At 33.3% G+C, this 20,499-nt stretch overlaps 1 non-coding gene across 1 annotated transcript; it reads left to right on the top strand.

Annotated features, from left to right (window-relative positions):
* Positions 1–1,149: 1,149 nt before the first annotated feature.
* On the top strand, positions 1,150–1,256 carry LOC112101595. Its single transcript, XR_002907622.1, has one exon. It is a non-coding gene; the product is annotated as a small nucleolar RNA R71 (small nucleolar RNA).
* Positions 1,257–20,499: the final 19,243 nt, after the last annotated feature.

Genomic DNA, 20,499 nt, shown 5'->3' with positions numbered 1-20,499 from the left:
TTCTAAAGCTTCTACTAAATGAATATTGATATGTAGTTGGTTCAACACTTCTAAGAATTTGCTGAATTGCTTGTCTTATTTCTGTTCTGAAATCTTTGAGAAAAATGTGGTGGGTGCCTAAATTGTTGTGTCGTAGCATGTTGTATAGACTACTTCTCTTTTTTCATGTTGTGGATTGATGCGGTAGGTGTTGCAACATCTTCACCAATAAATACTAGATCATCATTTTTTACAGATGCTGTAACTTGGTTGTTTACACCAGTGTGCTGGAAAGTGGAATATTATGGTTCTTCTTCAACTTGAGTTTCTTCTTGGGTTGAAATGAGTTCAACTCTTTTTTTTAGTACACCAACTGAGATATGAACATCCTTTATAGATATTAAATTAATTACTTTGCAATGTTCTTTTTCTTCTCTTATTTGATCCTCTGTATTGCTGGGTAAACTACTCTGAGGTCTGTTGGTTGATGCTATAGCAAGCTGTCCAATCTGATTTTCTAAGTTTCTTAAGGATACAGCTTGACTTTGGACAATCGTTTTATTTTTCACAATATACTCTTTAATCAAAGCTTTAAGAGACTAAGTTGATCATTGTTGGTGCTTCTTTGCCCTTGATTTTGTTGGTGAAATCTAGGTGGTTGAGCAAGCTTGTTTTGTCCTCTGGGTATAGTAGCATTTTGATTATGATTTTTCCATAGAAGTTTGGGTGTTGTCTCCATCTAGGGTTGTAAGTGTTTAAGTAAAAATTGTTATGGTTCTGTCTGTTATAGTTGCCCACATAGTTGACTAAGGCAGGATTTCCAAGACAATTATCAAACAGATGCCCTTCTCTGCAATAAACACAAAATACCTCAGTAATTTGGTTGACAATTGTTGGAACAGTAGTCATTACCTTCACCATATTTGTTAATGAGGTTACTTGGGCTGATAATGCTATCAAGACATCTACATTGTAGACTCCTATTATTCCTCTTGTTGTAGCTTGTCTAGTTGATGGCCAGTGATAGTTATTATTAGTTATCTTTTCCAAAATTTCATAAGTTTTATTGTAAAACTTAAATACCAAGGCCCCATTTGCTTAAACATCTACCATCGATCTAGTACTTCGGTTGAGACATTGTAGAAAGCTTCCAATTATATACAGAAAGGAATACCATGATGTTGACATCTCCTAAGTAACTCCTTGAATCTTGCCAATGCATCATACAAGCTTGCATCTTCAAGTTTATAAAAAGATGTGGCCTCATTTCTCAATTTTGCATTCTCGGTGGATGTGAAGTACTTCATAAAAAAATTGCCAGTCAAGTCATTCCATGTAGTAATGAAGTCAGTCGGTAGAGAGTTCAACCATGCTCTTGCTCAATCCTTTAAAGAAAAAAAAGAGTCTAAGTCTCAATGCTTCCTATGATACTCCAGTAATCTCGAAAGCATCACTTACTTTCAGAAACAATTTAAGGTGAAGATAAAGATCTTCTGATCGTAGTCCATTGAATTGCCCAACTGTTTGAAGCATCTGAAACATCACTAGTTTGAGCTCGAAATTAGCAGCTTGCATTTCGGGTTTAACTATCCTAGATTTATGGTTTGAGGGGTCAACACTACATAATCTCTAATGGTTCTGTCTCTATCATCAGTCATGTAGATAATATTGTTGTTCCTTAGTTGCCCATGAATAATCTATCCATTTTGACCTTTTTGACTTCCTTGTGCATTGACTGGTTCTATTTCTCTTTGAGGATTCAAATTCTGTGTATCTTGCAAATCATCTATGATGGCAGCAGATCTTAAATTCCTATTCTCTTTTCTCAATGTCCTTACAGTTCTTTCAATTTCTGGATCAAATTGGAATTCAACAAGTTTGTATTTATGCATGCGGGGGTTGCTAGAGCACTTATGTCAACACAATATACAAATTAAAAGAAACAAAAAATTGGCACTAACTAAAATTGATTTTATAAATCACAATAAGCATTCAATCCTTGGCAACGGCGCCAAAAACTTGTTGATACGTATTGCTATAGGTGTCAATGTGCAAGTGTATACAATAACTCTCTCCTAAATTCCTATTCTCTTTTCTCAATCTCCTTACAGTTCTTTCAATTTCTAGATCAAATTGGAATTCAACAAGTTTGTATTTACACATGCGAGGGTTGCTAGAGCACTTCTGTCAACACAGTAAACAAATTAAAAGAAAACTAAAAATTGGCTCTAACTAAAATTGATTTCACAAATCACAATAAGCATTCAATCCCTAGTAACGGCACTAAAAACTTGTTGATACGTATTGCTATAGGTGTCAGTGTGCAAGTGTACACAATAAATGTGCAAGTGTACACAATAAATGTGCAAATGTACACAACAAATAATATAATTATGAGTATTCAGATTGTTTCCACAAGAATTGATGTTATACGATTTACTATAGTAATCTTAACAATGCAATTTCAATCTAATTAAAATAAAATAATTAACAAAATTAATGACCTAAAAAAATTTTTTAAAAAATGCAATAAACAGAATGCAATAAGGAAAAAGCTCGAGGCAAACATAAAGATATACTCAATGGGAAAGGAGTAGTTGAATGCTTAAACTCACTTAATGGAATTGAATATTTTTTTCAATTACAGTACTATTGCTACATCATCTACTACAGCATTGGGCAGAATCCCTCATACATACTTAGCTGTCGCATGTTGGATTATATCTATATACAACCTAACAATGACCAATTGTTATGCTAACATTAGACACAAATATTATACGTTCTAGATTCCAATTACCCCACAAGGTGAATCCATATGTCTAATTCTTCACTAATCTTAGATCATGTATGGCTCTATTCGAATCGAGATTAACTCAACTTAAGAAACTTAATCTAAAACCATGTATTGTCTTAATTTATTCCACTAAGTCAGACCTTTTTTAGGCTCCTTCTTAGCTAGAATCCACTAAATGAGTGGTCAACTAAAATAAGAATTTGGTATAAGTAAAATCAAGATAAAATGTTACAGTAGATTCAAAGCAACGCACATATATAAGTCGAATAACCATTAAGCTTATTTAACACCCAACTACATCAAAGTTTAGTTCATGATATGCGACAAAATAATAACAATACTCATTTTTGCCATCAAATACATTCCCATAGAGAGATGAAAACAAGAAAAGAAATATGAGGAATTGAGTTCTGCTAAGTCTTCGCGATCTTTTTTTTTTTATACTTCTGGAATCCTTTACTGCAGCCCTCAATTCTCTCTTATTTTATTTTTTTTCTTTTGTTTTATCTATTATTTTTCTTGATGATGACTCTCCCCATTTTTCATGTTTATTCTTTTTATATCTTGGAATTAGGGCAACCAAAAGCATGTAGCCATGTGTCTCTTTTTTTGGAAACTTCGGATTGCATATCTTTTTATGCTGCATGTTGTTGCTTTGTCAGTTAACACGTGGGTAGTCTTGTCTGTATTTTCTATTGGATTGCTACAAGAATTGCTACAACATCTTCTTTTATTTAGACTTATTTAATTCTTCTGTAAGCAAATTCTTTATTATTTCTTCAAGTCTGTTGTTGTTGTAGCATTTCATCCATAAAACTTGAGTTTTTTTATCACCTACAATCATGCATATAATCAAAGCACAAAGTGATTTAAAAAACAATCACTATAGCTGTTACTGTAGCAAGCGGCTAACCGGATATGGTAAACGGTAATCCGGATTCTGGGCAGTAAGCTTTTGGAGCATAAACGGCTATCCGGATTTCGCAAGCGGCAATCCGGATTTCAAACGCGGCTAACCGGATATGAAAAGCGGCATACCTGATATTCTGAAATTCAAATTTTTGCCTTAACGGTAACATAAAAGTGGCTAACCGGATTCCATAAACGGTAAGCTGGTTATGACCAAAATGTACATAACGGCTAGTTTTTGAGCTCAAACTATATAAACTCAAATCCAATTCATTTTCAAGCTCTCTAGCAAGTATAAACAAAAAGCACACGAGATATCTTGAGCTTTCAATTTGCAAATCACAAAACATTGAATCATCTCTTGTTCTTCATTTTTGAATATCTACTCTTTGAGTGAGTTTTGTTGTAACTTTCATTTCTTTATCCTAATTGTAAGTGTTTGAGTGTGTGAGACACTTGAGTAACGAGATTGGGAGATAATCTCTTTGTTGTAAAGGTTTATTGACACCTTGAAGTCAATTGTAAACGGTTGAAGCCTTGGAAATGCTCGGATAGTGAAATCCTCAAGCTTAGATCGCTTGGAGGCGTGGACGTAGGCAGGGATTGCCGAACCACATAAAAATTCATATGTTTGTTTCTCTTCTCCCTTACTCATTTGTTATTGTGCTTTTATTGAACTTATTGCTTTCAATTTTATTAAGACGTTAGATTGTTTGTTTTGTGGATTAGCTAGGATAATTTTTAAAATATCAATTCACCCCCCTTCTTAGGTTGCACAATTATATTTCATTTGGTATCAGAGCGAGGTGCTCCTATTTCGACATAATTGTTTAGAGCTAAAGATCAATGGCAACTCAAAATGATTCCACATTTAGGGAAGAACAGTCCACCACTAGACCACCTTACTTTGATGGAAACGATTACCCGTATTGGAAAACTAGGATGATAATTTACTTGTAAGCCTTAGATTACGAAATTTTGGGAAATCGTTAATGATGGTCCTTTCATGCCTTTGACTAAAAGTGAAGTCGGGGAAGATATTCTAAAACCTTCACGGGAATGGAATGAATTCGAAAAGAGAAAAGTTTCTCTAAATTCCAAGGCTATGAATGCCTTGTTTTGTGCACTATATATGAAAGAGTTTCATAGAGTGTCTAGTTGTGAAAGTGCTAATGAGATTTGGCACAAACTTGAAATTGTTTATGAAGGCATAAACCAAGTGAAAGAATCTAAAATAAGTAGGTACACTCGACAATATGAATTGTTCCAAATGGAACAAAATGAGAATGTGTACTCTATGTATACTAGATTTACGGACATAGTGAACACTCTAGGAGCCCTAGGAAAGACCTTTTCAAATAGCGAAAAAGTTAAGAAAGTCATTAGGTCGCTACCTAAGGAATGAAGACCAAAAAGGACTGCCATTGAGGAAGCCAAAGATTTAAATGTATTACCTATTGATGATTTAATTGGTTTTCTCATTTCATATGAAGAAGATTTGGCAGCAGAAAAAGGGCATGAGGAAAAGAAGAAAAACATTGCTCTTAAGGCTTCAAAACGTGAGAGTGATGAGGAAAGCAAGATGGATGATGAGGAGTTGGCAATATTAGCTAGAGGATTCAGAAAATTTTACAAGAAGAATAATGAGCAGAGAAAGTTCAAAGGCTACAAGAATAAAAATGAGAAGAAAGAGCCAATCACTTGTTATGAATGCAAGAAGCCCGGACACATACGACCGAAATGTCCTCTTCTCAACAAACTCTAGAAGAAAGCTATGGTGGCCACGTGAGATGATAGCAATGAGGAAACAAGTGATGATGATGAGCAACAACAAATGACAAATTTAGCTCTCATGGCCTTTGGGGAAGAATCATGTGATGAACTTGATGAGGTAAGTGTTCTTCCTACATATGATGAATTACATGATGCCTTTAAGGATTTGTATGATGAGCTGATGAAGATTGGTAAAAAGAATATATGTCTTAAAAAGAAGATGATAGAGCTTAAAGATGAAAATGAATCATTTAGTACAAAGATTACATGCCTAGAATTAGAGAATAAAACATTGCATGATAGAGTTGCATCATTTGAGAATTCTAGCACTCCACATGAGCACTTAGAGTCACACGTGAATGACTTGAAAAATGAAAATGAAATGCTTAGAAAGAAGAGCAATGAACTAAATGAGATTGTGCTAAAATTCACAAATGGGCAAAAGATGTTGGACAACTTGCTAAACTCATAAAAATGTGTATTTGACAAAGGAGGCATTGGTTATAAGTCAAATTTGAAACAAAAATATTACAAGAGTTATTTTGTGAAGAATACATCTATTAACAATCAAATTGTATGTCATTATTGTAATCAATATGGTGATATGAAAAATAGATGTGCAGTGAAGAGAAATGCATATTATGGTATGAAATGTGTTTGGGTTTCGAAAGGAACCATTGCTAATTCTCAAGGACCCAAAAAGGTTTGGGTACCTAAAACTTGAGATTTTCTCTACATGGCTTGAAGAAGAAGAAGAATAAGTGGTACTTGGACAGCGGTTGTTCAAGACACATGACAAGGAATTATTCTTGGTTTTCAAGTTTTACTAAGATCGAAAATGGTGGAGATGTATCGTTTGGAGATAATTCAAAAGGAAAATCATTGGCATTGGAAATGTCGGTAATGTATCCTCTACTCTCATTGAAAATGTGTGTTTGGTTGAAAACTTAAAATACAACTTGCTTAGTATTAGTCAATTATGTGATAAAGGATATAGAGTTGTCTTTGATGAATCAAAATGTGTTATTGAGAATGCATGTGATGGGAAAGTTTTATTTGTAGGAAATAGATGTGTTAATGTCTATACCATCAATATAGATTGTGCATCGACACAAATGATAAATGTTTCTCTGCATTGCATGATGATGGTTGGTTGTGGCATAGAAGATTAGGTCATGCAAGCATGGATTTGATTTCAAAAATCGTGAAAAATGATTTGGTTAAAGGTCTTCCAAAAATCAGTTTTCAAAAAGATAGAATTTGTTAAGCTTGCCAATTTAGAAAACAAATCAAAACTTCCTTCGAAAGCAAGAATCATGTCTCTACTTCAAAACCGCTTCAATTACTTCACATAGATTTGTTTGGACCGTCTAGATATGCTAGTTTAAGTGGCAAATTTTATGCATTTGTAATTGTAGATGATTATTCTAGATACACATGGGTATTATTATTAGCTAATAAGGATAATGCCATTGATGCATTTTGAATTTTCTATAAAAAGGTTCAAAATGAAAATGGTTATTCTATTATTTGTATTAGAAGTGATCATGGTGAAGAATTTGAAAATCATGCATTTGAAAATTTTTGTAATGACCTTGGCATTGAACATCAATTTTCATCACTTAGGACTCCACAACAAAATGGAGTTGTAGAGAGAAAGAATAGGTCTATTCAAGAAATGGCTAGAACCATGTTGAATGAAAATTCTTTGCCTAAGTATTTTTGGGCCGAAACCGTCAACACTGCTTGTTATGTTTTGAATCCTGTGTTGATTAGATCTAATCTTAATAAAACTCCATATGAGCTTTGGAATGATAGAAAACCCAACATTGGCTATTTTAAAGTCTTTGGATATAAATGTTTTATTTTGAACACAAAAGATAATCTTGGCAAATTTGATCCAAAATCTGATGTTGGCATTTTTCTTGGTTATTCAAACTCAAGCAAAGCTTATAGAGTTTATAATAAAAGAACTTTAGTTGTGGAAGAATCTATGCATGTTACATTTGATGAGTCTAATCCCTCCTCTACGGAGAAAGTAGCTGTTGATGATAATGCAGACGAAGAACAACGAGAAGAAGCATCAATTGACAACAAAAAAGATACACCACATGGAATTCAAGAGGAGCACCATGAAGAAACAAATGCAGACCAAAATGAAGGTACTTCTCAAACGCTCTCCAAGGAGTGGAGGTATGTTTCTTCTCACCCTAAGGATGTAATTTTAGGAAATCCCTCACGAGGTGTTACAACTAGCTCATCTCTTAGGAACACATGTGAGCATGCTGCATTTATCTTTCAAGTTGAACCAAAATCCTTTGCGGATGCGGAAAATGATGAATCTTGGATTATGGCTATGCAAGAGGAGTTGAATCAATTTGAAAGAAACAATGTGTGGGAATTAGTTTCTAATTCAGAACATCAATCCATTATAGGCACTAAATGGGTATTTAGAAACAAAATGGATGAATCCGGTGTGGTTGTAAGAAATAAAGCTAGATTAGTGGGTCAAGGTTACAACCAAGAAGAATGAATTGATTTTGATGAAATATTTGCACCTGTAACAAGGTTAGAATCCATTAGGATGTTGTTAGCATACACATGTCATAAGGATTTTATTTTATATCAAATGGATGCTAAGAGTGCTTTCTTAAATGGTTATATTATGGAGGAAGTTTATGTGAAACAACCTCCTGGTTTTGAAAATGAAAAATTTCCAGATCATGTGTATAAGTTATCTAAGGCTTTGTATGGACTAAAACAAGCACCTAGAGCTTGGTATGATAGGCTTAAAAACTTCTTGTTGGATAACGATTTTTCAATGGGAAAAGCGGACACAACTTTATTTGTTAAGCATAAGAACCAAAATATACTTATTGTTCAAATTTATGTTGATAATATTATTTTTGGTTCTACTAATGAGTTGTTGTGTAAAGAATTTTCATCATGTATGAACAAAGAATTTGAGATGAGTATGATGGGAGAGTTGAAGTACTTCCTTGGACTCCAAATCAAACAAAACGAGGAATGAATTTTCATAAATCAAGCCAAGTACGTGAAAGATCTACTCAAAAGATTTGGCTATGATAATGGAACGGTAAAAAGCACTCAAATGAGTACTACCATCAAGCTGGACAAAGATGAGAAAGGTAAGAAAGCTGATATCAAGACATATCGAGGTATGATCGGACCCTTACTCTAATTGACAGCTAGTAGGCCTGATATTATGTTTAGTGTATGCTTGTGTGCTAGATTTCAATCTTATCCTAAAGAATCACACATGCTTGCTGTCAAACGCATTTTTCGATATTTGATTGGTGAAATTCTAGTTATGCAACCCAAGAGGGGGGATGAATTGGAATTCTAAAATAATTCAATTTATAAATAAAAACTCAATGCAAATATGAAACAAATTCAAAGCAATCACAAATAAGTTAACCACAACAAAAAGGATAGGGGAAGAGAGATTCAAACACTGAGATTTTTACGTGGTTCGGCCAACCTCGCCTACGTCCACGCCTCTAAGCTTTCCGAGCTTGAGGATTCCACTAAGCAAGCCTCCAAGGCTTCAAATGCTTACACTTGACTTCCAAGCTGTCAATAACCTTTACAACCAGAGATTATCCCAATCTCTTAACCCAAGTGTATCCCAACACTTACAATCACTCACAAATAAAAGATTATAAATTTGTTTTGCCTCTCACAATATTTAAGATTATAAAATAATACCCAATATGTGAATAGATGAAATAAGAATGTATTTAAAGCTCAATGAAGATTGTATTCTCAAGTATAAGCTCAGTAGTAGTGTTGTGATCAACTCTTGTTTGAATTTGAATGAGCTTATTTATAGGTGCAGCTTAAAACTAGCCGTTATTGACTTTCTGCACACTATCGGATCGCCGTTAACTAGATGTCGGATCACCGTTTGACTGGTCAATATGACCGTTGGGCTGATTTTTTAAATTGTCGGATCGTCGTTATCTAGATGTCGGATCACCGTTTAAGTCCAGAGGCTAACCTTCAGTTCTGTTTGATCTCGGCAAGCCGTTTATGAAAATTTTCGGATCGCTGTTTAAGTCCAGAGACTAATCTTCGGTTCTGCTTGATATCGGCGAACCGTTTATTAAACTTGTCGGATCGCCGTTTTCCACAAAAACTACTACAGTGAACTGTTTTACAAGATAACTGTTTTGTCTCCAAATCTTTATAAAAATACTTAATGAAACTTGTCAAAATAGATAAAAATTATGTTAAGCTTTTTAAAAGATTAATCAATCTTAATCATGTTTGTTTTCATCAAAATCAATAAAGAAATATTTATGTTAACAATTGGCACCATTAATCTTGGCCTTTAGTATCCTAGGGGAACTCATATTGACTTAACTTGTTATTTGGATGCCGATTTTGCCGGATATAAGGTTGATAGAAAAAGTACTAGTGGAACATGTCACTTCCTAGGCCATTCACTTGTCTCTTGGTTTAGTAAGAAACAAAACTCGGTTGCGCTTTCAACCACCGAGGTGTAATATATTGCCGCAGGTAGTTGTTATGCATAAATTCTTTGGATGAAACAAACCCTTAGAGACTATGGTATTAAACTTGATCAAATACTTATCTTGTGTGACAATACTAGTGCTATAAATCTTTCCAAGAATCCCATTCAACATTCTAGGACTAAGCATATAGAATTAGACATCATTTCCTTAGAGATTATGTTCAAAAAGGAGATGTTGTAATTAAATTTGTTTCTACTAAAAATCAGCTTGCGGATATCTTTACAAAACCTCTTAGCGAAGAGCATTTTATAAAGATAAGACATAAGCTTGGAATGATGAATGTTGCATCTTGACTTATGTTTTACTATATGGCTTGATATGTTTGTCATTATATGGATTTATGCTTCATGAATTAGATAGCTTGATATGCTTGTAATTTTATGATTTTATGTTTCATGCATTAAATGGCTCATTGAAAAGTTTTAAATCTCAAAATGATTTAAAATTAATCAATTTTAAAAGCCAAAAATAAAATGGTGTGTATAATACAAGTATAAGAGCTTGCCAAATTTCAATTAGAGACAAAAAGATTTCCAAGTCTAAACCGGTATACCACTTCCTCTCATCCGGAAAACCGCTTTCTTATTGATTCCTCTCGGGACAAATTCCGGATAACCGAATTTAGCAAACCAGTAAGCCGGATTAGCTTTGGTTGCTCTCGGGTCAACATTCGGATAACTGGATTTATTCAATCCGGAATGCCGGATTTACTAAGCTTCCTCTCTGCCTCAAAATCGGACAGCCGGTTCTTCAAATCCAGAAAACTGGTTACGGTTTGCATGGTTCTGCCTCACAATCAGCTAACCGGTTCTTAAATTCGAAAAGCTGAATTTGATAGGCAACTTTCTGCCTCAAAACCGGACAACCGGTTAGATAAACCGGAAAGCTGGATACGGGTTTTTGTTCACTGTCCCATAACCGGCTAACCGATTAGTGAAATCCGGTTAGCCGGATTCGCGTGAATGGCTTGCTGGAATATAACCGAATATCCGGTTAAAGAAATCTAGTTAGCCGGATTCGTGGTTATAAGGATTATGCTTCTTCCTCCTTCATTCGGCCAACCGGATATATCTCGTTCTCTCTCTAAAAATCGGTTCCTCACTCTCTCTCACTCCAAAATCCATCATCTTCTTCCCTTTTCGCATCAAATTGAGTCACGAAAATCATTCCTCATCACTTCATATGCTCAAAATCATCCTTAAACTTTATTTTCTTCATCTAAATCTCTAGATCCCAAATTCAACCTAGGTTTTCAGCCGAATTTTCTCTCTCTAGATTTCTCCCTCTTTAGCCGTTTTTTATCCAAATTGTTTCTCAAACTCTCTTTCAATCTTTATAATCTTCATTCTTTTTGCTCTTTTTAACTTCAAATCAATCAAAATCACAATGTTAAGCTCTCGGTTGGTTCGAAGAAAAGGCAAAGAACCGGTTCAACAAACCAACCGGTCACGGGAAGCAAAGGGCACCTCCAATCAATCCAATTTTGACTCCACACACTTTCAGAACAAGAAACATCTAGTTAAACGGTTTCAACAAAGCTTCAGGACTCGTGAGGTACTCAATACGTTTTATGTTTTACCGGATTGGATTCATACTCTCAATATTAGTCATAGAAACTTATTTCAATTGTTGGGAGATGTTGGTTGGATTGATACACTTATGATTGAGGAGAATTTATATCCCGACTTGGTGAAAGTATTTTACTCGAATATGGACGTTTCCGAGGAGAACAAGACTCGAGTAATCACCAATGTTGGAGGAGTTATGATTGATTTTGATGTTTCCCTGTTAAACTCTATCCTAGGATCATCCGATTTTGACCTAGAAATTTATTCGCCTAGGAAATCTCCTAAACTTGATAGTTATGTTCATGTTGACATCGTTCGTAATATTTGTCGGCGAAATGATCTTTTTGTTGAAGATTGTACCATTCATTTCCGCACTCAGTGTCTTTGTCTTCAAACTTGCATTTTGCTTCGCATTATTCAGTCCATTGTTCTTCCTAGATCAGGGCATTTGGATGAGGTTTCTCACATGGACGTTGCTTTGATTGACTATATTCTTAGATGTCGTCTGGTTAACTTGGGCTATACTATCATCCGAACCATGTTGACCATACCTGCCTTGATTACCCGCTTCCTTCCATATGGTCACTTCATTACCCGAATCCTTAAATATTTTGATGTGCCGATTCAAGAACCATCGTGTAGACTGTCTAAGGGTATATGGGATGATGCTATTTTCGGCTTAGGCTTTGAGTGGAAAAATGGCACTTGGGTCAAATTCACTGAAAACAAGTTTATCTTTCTTGCTCCAAGTGATGATCGGCCACTTAATACTGTGGTTCCAGCCGATCAGCTACCCGTTTTCTCACTCTCATTTCGAGGGCAGCGTAGACGCCAAGATCCTCTTGTGATTGCTTCAGCTTCTGGTGCCTCTACATCCGCTTCATCACCTCCACAGCCTCCTACCTCTGAAGAGGTTACTCTTCAGCAGCTTATGGATGAGGTGCGGACACTCTCTGTGCGGCAGACTGAGTTTCAGCAGCTGCAGCAGCAGCTCATTCATGGATAGCGCCTTCTCTTTGAGCACTTCGGCATTCCATATCTGTATCCACCTCCATCACCACCATCCTCACCACCTCAGTAGTCTCTTATGTTGTATTTGGACACACCTACATTTCATTTACTGCATTATGTTCTTTTATTTTCGTCTATATGGATGGTTATTATGCTTTTGGATTATGTATTTGTTTTGGATTATATGGATTTGTTTTGATTGTTTGTTATGGATTATATGGATTTCCTTATGCTTATGGATATTTTTTTTTTAACTAATGTGCTTGTATTACAGCTTTGATGATTGATAGGGGGAGCTTTTATTCTTTTTTATGATGAAGGGGGAGAATAATTTAATATGTGTTATAAAAAGTGTTATAAAAATATGCATGTATCCAAGGGGAGTATGCATGTATGCAGGGGGAGTCTTTTTAATAAATTACATTGATTTAGGGGGAGCTTTTAATAACTAGATTAAATTTTTATAATGTGTTTTGTCATCATCAAAAAGGGGGAGATTGTTAGCCTATGTGGCTATAAACATTGATTTTGATGATAACAAACCACATGTATTGATTAAACAAAGATTTATGAATTGTGCTTTTTAAGAAAATGATGTTATGGAATTAAAGTGTTTTGGACTAAAATGAAAGTATTTTAAAACCTTTGATATTGTTTTAAAATTTCAGATTTGGATCTATTTGAAACTATTTAAATATTTTGGGTCATTCTATAATTTCACCTAGTTTGGGATCATAATTTCAGAAAATTTTGGGATTGACAAAGCATTATTTAGAAATTCTGAAATTGGACCTATTTGAAAGCTTTCATAACGTTTTAGGTCATAATACAGTTTTATAAAGTTTTGGGGTCAAACTATAAATTTGAAAAATATTTCACTGTAGTTGTTACTGTAGCAAGTGGCTAACCGGATATGGTAAACGGCAATCTGGATTCTAGGCAGTAAGCTTTTGGAGCATAAACGGCTATCCGGATTTCGCAAGCGGCAATCTGGATTTCAAACGCGGCTAACCGGATATGAAAAGCGGCATACCGGATATTCTGAAATTTAAATTTTTGCCTTAACGGTAATATAAAAGCGGCTAACCGGATTCCATAAACGGTAAGCCAGTTATGACCAAAATGTACATAACGGCTAGTTTTTGAGCTCAAACTATATAAACTCAAATCCAATTCATTTTCAAGCTCTCTAGAAAGTATAAACAAAAAGCACACGAGATATATTGAGCTTTCAATTTGCAAATCACAAAACATTGAATCATCTCTTGTTCTTTATTTTTGAATATCTACTCTTTGAGTGAGTTTTGTTGTAACTTTCATTTCTTCATCCTAATTGTAAGTGTTTGAGTGTGTGTGACACTTGAGTGAAGAGATTGGGAGATAATCTCTTTATTGTAAAGGTTTATTGACACCTTGAAGTCAATTGTAAACGGTTGAAGCCTTGGAAAAGCTTGGATAGTGAAATCCTCAAGCTTGGATCGCTTGGAGGGGTGAACGTAGGCGGGGATTGCCGAACCACGTAAAAATTCGTGTGTTTGTTTCTCTTCTCCCTTACTCATTTGTTATTGTGCTTTTATTGAACTTATTGCTTTCAATTTTATTAAGACGTTAGATTGTTTGTTGTGTGAATTTGCTAGGATAATTTTTAAAATACCAATTCACCCCCCCCCCTCCTCTTGGGTTGCACACTTATATTTCAGTGACATGCCCCAAGAAGTGAAATAGTGTCCAAGAATGATCCACCTTATGTTAGAGCATGTTGTGCATCTCCTTAAGTTTTAAAGCAATCAAGGAAGAAATCTAGTACATAATGCTCTCTAACCTATCCATCGGGCTAGTAATCTGACCACAATCATATCTAGCCACAGCTTGACTAACTGAGCATGGATCCTCTAAGAAAAAGATATTAAGGGTAATTGACCTTCTCTTTTAATCACAATATCTTTTTGGTCGATTCTTCTTCCAATATCTTTCAATCACAATATCTTAAGTCTTCTTCTCATCCTGTCAATTCTTTTTCCAACCATTTTGGTCCTCCTTAAGCATGTCCTAAAAGGACAAAAGCTTAGGGTTGTCTTCATCCTCCCCATGCGTACAAAATTTGGCTTTTTTGGTTGATCGGTCCTCCAACAATGGTGGTGGGGACTTTTCTCAAGGTTCACGTTAGAAATTCCAAAGTCTGCAATCCCATTATAATAAAATTATTTTGACAATCTATTTCAAAAATGCATGTTCATGCTTCACCAACTTTTGGAAAGTTGCTATAGGTAATGATTTCGTGAATAAATATTTATATGATTGCTTAGTCTTTATACTTTGACATAAGCGCCTATTTACTTCTTATATTTTAAAAAGTACTCCAAAACATCTCAATTGTTAACTAAGGATTACACTCTTACCTTTATATTTTCTTAAGCTTTTTAGTGAAAATTAATAAAAAGCTTATTTATCAAATTAACTTTAAAAATAAAATAATAATAAAAATTTACATAAGTTTTTATATTACTTTTAAGGTTACTTGGTAATTAACGTTTTTTTTCTTTCATTTAATGTCTCTAAGATTGTTGCAAGGATATTGTTGTAAAAGCCAAGAAAAAATAAGGACATGAGTGTATAATAACTAATCGCAGAATGTATTGGGGTACTTTTAAAATACTCGGATTAAACGAGTACTTAACCCATAATGTAAGGACTACACAAGCATTTACCCTATTTTATTATGTTACATGTTAATATTTTCTTCTCGGACTTGAGCTATACAGTTAATATTATCATCAAATATTGTTCTTGGGAAATCTATATTTGAAGATAACTTATGTGCAATCTTAATATGATGGATTACAAATCTTAATCATATACCTTTAGTTTATATAATATTGCAATGTTGGGATCTCACAACAGTGTTAGCTAGAGGAAGTTACAACAAACTTGCTTTGTTGATTTCCAAGAAATCGTTGCATTCCTAAAAGTAAAAATGTATTCAGTTTTTACAGCAATAAGAAAATTACCTTGTAACAACATAACTAATAAGACATATATTTTTCTTTACATCATTAGAATATAATAGTCATAAATCAATTGATTCACGAATATATTCTCAATGGAACTAACTTTCTAATTGTCCTTATAATATCTAGTTCCATATAAACAAATGTTTACTTAAAAACTGAAAATACATAATTTTAAAAAAAATTAAAACCAGCTAAATATCTTCACAAATCAAGACTCTATACGAGCTTTCATGAATCTTATTATTCTATCCGATTGTGTACACTAAACAAACTAAAAAAAAAACTCAAGAATTAAGCTATTTTCATTTCTAAAAGCTCTTCAAAACTCTCAAACTGTTCTTGAACATAACACATAAGAAGGAATGACCTTTAGATTAAAAATAATACACTATTTATAGGTGAGATTTTCATTGGCCTAAGGAAACCCATTTTACAATGGACCTAATTAAATCATGGGCCCTAATTCTCTATAAAGCATAGAGTAAAAGTGGTAAACCTCAACTATTTATCCTTTGATACTTTTGTAAGAAAAAATAATCACAGTGAGTTAAACAAATAAAAACCAGTAGGTAATTTAACTACAGCAAAAAAGCAACTGATATTAAAAACAGCAAAAGAAAAACAACAATTGGAAATGGAACGAAACGAAGAAAATAAAACCCGAGGCCTGTAACACAGTGTCCTTAAAACAGATTTATCACCTACTGAAGTACTTTAAGTTTGCTGGTAACTGTTTCCCAGAATACAACGGGCACAAATTTTCCATCAAGTACAGACAAATAATTCCGGCGAACCACGACAGCGGCAAACTCGATCAGAAAACAAAACGAAAGAATGAGGAAAGAAAAATTGTAAGTGCTTTGTGTGCTGGTTTTAGTGTGCCCAAAAACAAAAGAGGAAGGTGTCTTTTTATACTCATGTGGGTACGTAACAGCAGCATAAAAATTAAATTTCGCAATTCAATATATGCAATTTAATTGCTATTAAGTGTTTATATCCTTAAAATTTATTAAAACTAAGCTTAAACAGGTGCTCGTGCAATTCTATCCTTAAAATTCTTGTTCATGCATGGTTAAGTGTTTATATATAAACACTAATCTCTTGGCTTCTTTTTCCCATGTGGGATAAGTCTCATTTCCTTTCAAATTTCCAACTTCAAGGGTGAACTTTGAGAGACAATTTCTCATTCACCCAAGCACCATTTTGAGAAAATAAAAATACACTTTTGAAGTATTAACGGAGTAAAATCCGAGCCTCACAAGATTTTCCACTTTCACTAAGTTAGATCCACTCAAAATAGCATATTCATATGCTATTTTTTCAACAACTTTCCCTAAGCCTTAAGAATTAGGGATTCGCACTTAAACTTATCAATTGTCCCTGCACTTAAATCAAAACCTTACGAAACCCTAGAATATATAATACCTTGACTGGTAAGCAATTGATACAGTTGTACCACTCGTTTCATAATTCAAAACTTGTTCCAACCCTGAGCAGATCATACGATCATTATAGTCCCAAACTCCTAATTGCACTTTCTGGAGCTCAATAGCTCCGAGTTCTTACAAAAGAGTAAGGGATGGTACATTAATGATCGAACAACAAAAGATAGAATATATAGGATTATAAATTAATGATCTCAAGTAATGGCAAAGATAAATAACATCTTACCATTCAATCATAATTGTTCATCTTATCATCTAATGTTAGGGGAGAGCCAAGTCGTACGACAATGAATTGAATTATCTATACTTGGAAAACATCGTTGAATCCTTCCATCTTCTAGATTGAAGATGCCTGATTTGCAAGTAAAGCATTGTTCATCATCGTTATTAAATTGATTTAAAAAGAAAATATAATTCTTTTTCCAAGCCATTAAAATATCTTGGTCGAACAAGAACCGATGTTGAGCCTCTATATAATATGGTTGGTTGCATGGTGATTCTGATAGGATATTGATCAAGCTTGAATGCATGAAATATATTTGTTTGATGGTATAAAGATGTAGAGTCCTTTATACCATTATTTTATTGTACTCGAGTCTCAATGATATTTGATTGTCTGCGAATAACTAACAATTCCACAGCTAATTCTACCAAATAGAAGTTAGTGATATAGATCTTATCTATTCATACTGAACTAGATTCATGTAAACAACTCCAATTAACATCTTGATCATAGCCGTTTTCATTTGTTAGTTTGACATTATCAGGTAGTAATGAAGGCATGAATTACTCCATTATTGAATAAGATGTCTTCAACAAAAGTTAATTCACCCATTTCAATGACGGTCCATCCTTGCGTGGTGGATTACACATTGCCAAATTTAGATCCCGTTTGGGATTAAGATTGAATATTTATAGTTTTTAAACCACACCACTAAAATATTTGGCAAACATTAGCTATTGTAATTTGAAAGTTAAGTTGATTTGATTTTATATTTGTATAATGAAAAATTTATGATATTTTTACTAATTTTATCAAAATTATTATTTAAAAATTATATTTACTACGTACTATTAATTTTTACCTCATAGTTAAATTTTATTAACATTTATTTCATAATTATAATTTTTTTTACAACTGTAGTTTAAATTACAGCACCTCAATACCAAACAAGACCTTAGCATTTACATTGATCGCTGCAACTATACAGTTTTGCACATTTATGGATGATAATTCAAACTTGGTAAAGAAATCTCCAGTAAAGTGATCTGCAACATCAACTTTGCGATAACACACAAAGCTAGTAATTGTTTATAGTGGAGGCAGGGGAATTAGTGGTCTTGAAATTGGATCGAAGAGAAATAACTGCGGATTCACTTTTCGAGCCTTTTAGCATTACAGGCCAACCTTTGGAAGATCCACAACAGCAGCAACCCTCCTAGAGGGTGAATTTGTAGAATCTGCCTTGACACAAGTCAAAGAATATCAAACTTTTGCTGTCCTTATCATTCTGATCAATTGAAACCACCAACCATGGAAATCGAGCTGTAATGCGGGAATGTCATTAATATTTTCTTTGATTATAAATCTCCAAGATTTGCAAACAGCACTCATTCGAGCAAAATCTACTGCCGCATCTGCCTTGAGTATATTTTTCTCCCATATATCTCTTCTTATTTTCAGATGCAGATATGTTTTTACAGTTTTGCACAAACGGAACAACAAAGCAGCAATTGGGGAACGCTGATATGCATTAAAAAGTATTTGTTAATTTTCTATTTGCTTAAGGTTTTGTAAGAAAAAGAAAATTAAGGTTGCACTGCTTTAACGCTTCTTATTATAACCGTATTTGTTAATTTTCTAGCTAAGATAGAATTTTCCTTCTTATTATTTTTGTTAATGTGGAAAAGAATAGGTAAATTAGAGGTTATCTTACAATTAAATATTTTCAGTCTTTTTTACTAGTAAATTAATTTTTTTAAAGTTTTTAATTCAAAATTTCTTTTAGAAGAATTTGGATATAGTGCAGAAGTATGTCGAGGGTGTTTATAATCATTTGTGATGTGTATATGCTTATATTTTATAATAGTATACGGTTAAATTTAATTATTTCTTATTTAATCACTATAATGAAAAACTCAGTACCAAACTTAGCTCTACTTATTATGAATCCAAATTCTATTTTCAAATCTTAGGGTTCTTGCTTTGCCAAAAAAAATTTTGCTTACCAATTATCAGTAATTTTGCTAAAAAATAAATTGTTCGGAGTTGTTGACTAACGCTAATATAGTATTCAATGATGCTAAACATCTCAAAGGTATGTCGATAATAATATGTTCAATAATATTAAGCATATCAAAAGTATATATCCTAAAATGTGTATTGAAGTTGAGGAGGTGTAAAGTAATGTGGTATTTATTAGATAATTATTAAAGTAAAATCATCCTAATTTTTAAATTGCGATTTTAGGAAAAAAATCAAATGTAACATAAATCAAAATGATAACCTTTAAAAAAAAAAGTGTGTAAAGTCATATCAATTTTTTAACTCTTATATTCTTCATAACTCAACTTACGTGGTCAATTAAATAAATTTTTTTGAAAACTATTGGTTCAAGCGACTTTGAAACTTTGGACTTACAGGGTAACTCTTAATTTGTATGAAAACATTCACAATCATCTTATGACTGAAAATGGCCTCTCTCACTTGGCATGATCCCAGGGTTTGGCATTTGTTAACCAAGATTGGGCCGACCCGAAACTCGAGCCCAACATGGTCCATTTTGCATCTCTAAAGACTAATTTCTGGGTCTAGATCCATTTCTAAAAGACTTGTGATATTTGATATTTCATTATCTATCATTACCCTACACTAATTACTTTTATACTAATATATAATTTGTAACCTAAAAGGATAAATAGTATTTAGGTGCACTGATATGATAATTTTTATTAATATTTAATTTAAATAATCTAACTTTTTTTAATTTTTTAAATTATTATCACTTCTCAAATATTACATACTCAACTTTTATAATCGTGGAAAAAATCAATTTACAGCACTCAATAGAAGATAATAAATAAATGTCAAATTCTTTTTTGATAATTATGGTAATAATTGATAAAAATTTTAAAAAGAAAAAGAGAAATTATATTAATTATGAGAGTTTTTTCATATAGATTTTATAAGTTATATATGGTGGGTGCTTGAAGAAAAATAAAACTATCTATATCTATATATATATATAAAGTTGGGACTTGAGGAAGTGATGTGGCATCACCATTTCTCATCTTTGTATATTCTCTATTATCTAATAAATAGAGAACTTTTCTTTCAGATTTAGCTTTTCATCTTCTCATAATTAATTTGATTGTTATTACACAATAACAATTATGTAACAATTTTAATGAGGCATATTCTTTGTAATGAACATCAAAGGGGGAGTG

The sequence above is a fragment of the Citrus clementina genome, unplaced genomic scaffold (genome assembly GCF_000493195.1).
Source record: "Citrus clementina cultivar Clemenules unplaced genomic scaffold, Citrus_clementina_v1.0 scaffold_9, whole genome shotgun sequence".
NCBI lineage: Eukaryota > Viridiplantae > Streptophyta > Magnoliopsida > Sapindales > Rutaceae > Citrus > Citrus x clementina.
Note: the sequence above shows the minus strand (reverse complement) of the source record. Positions and strands in the feature narration are given on the sequence as shown.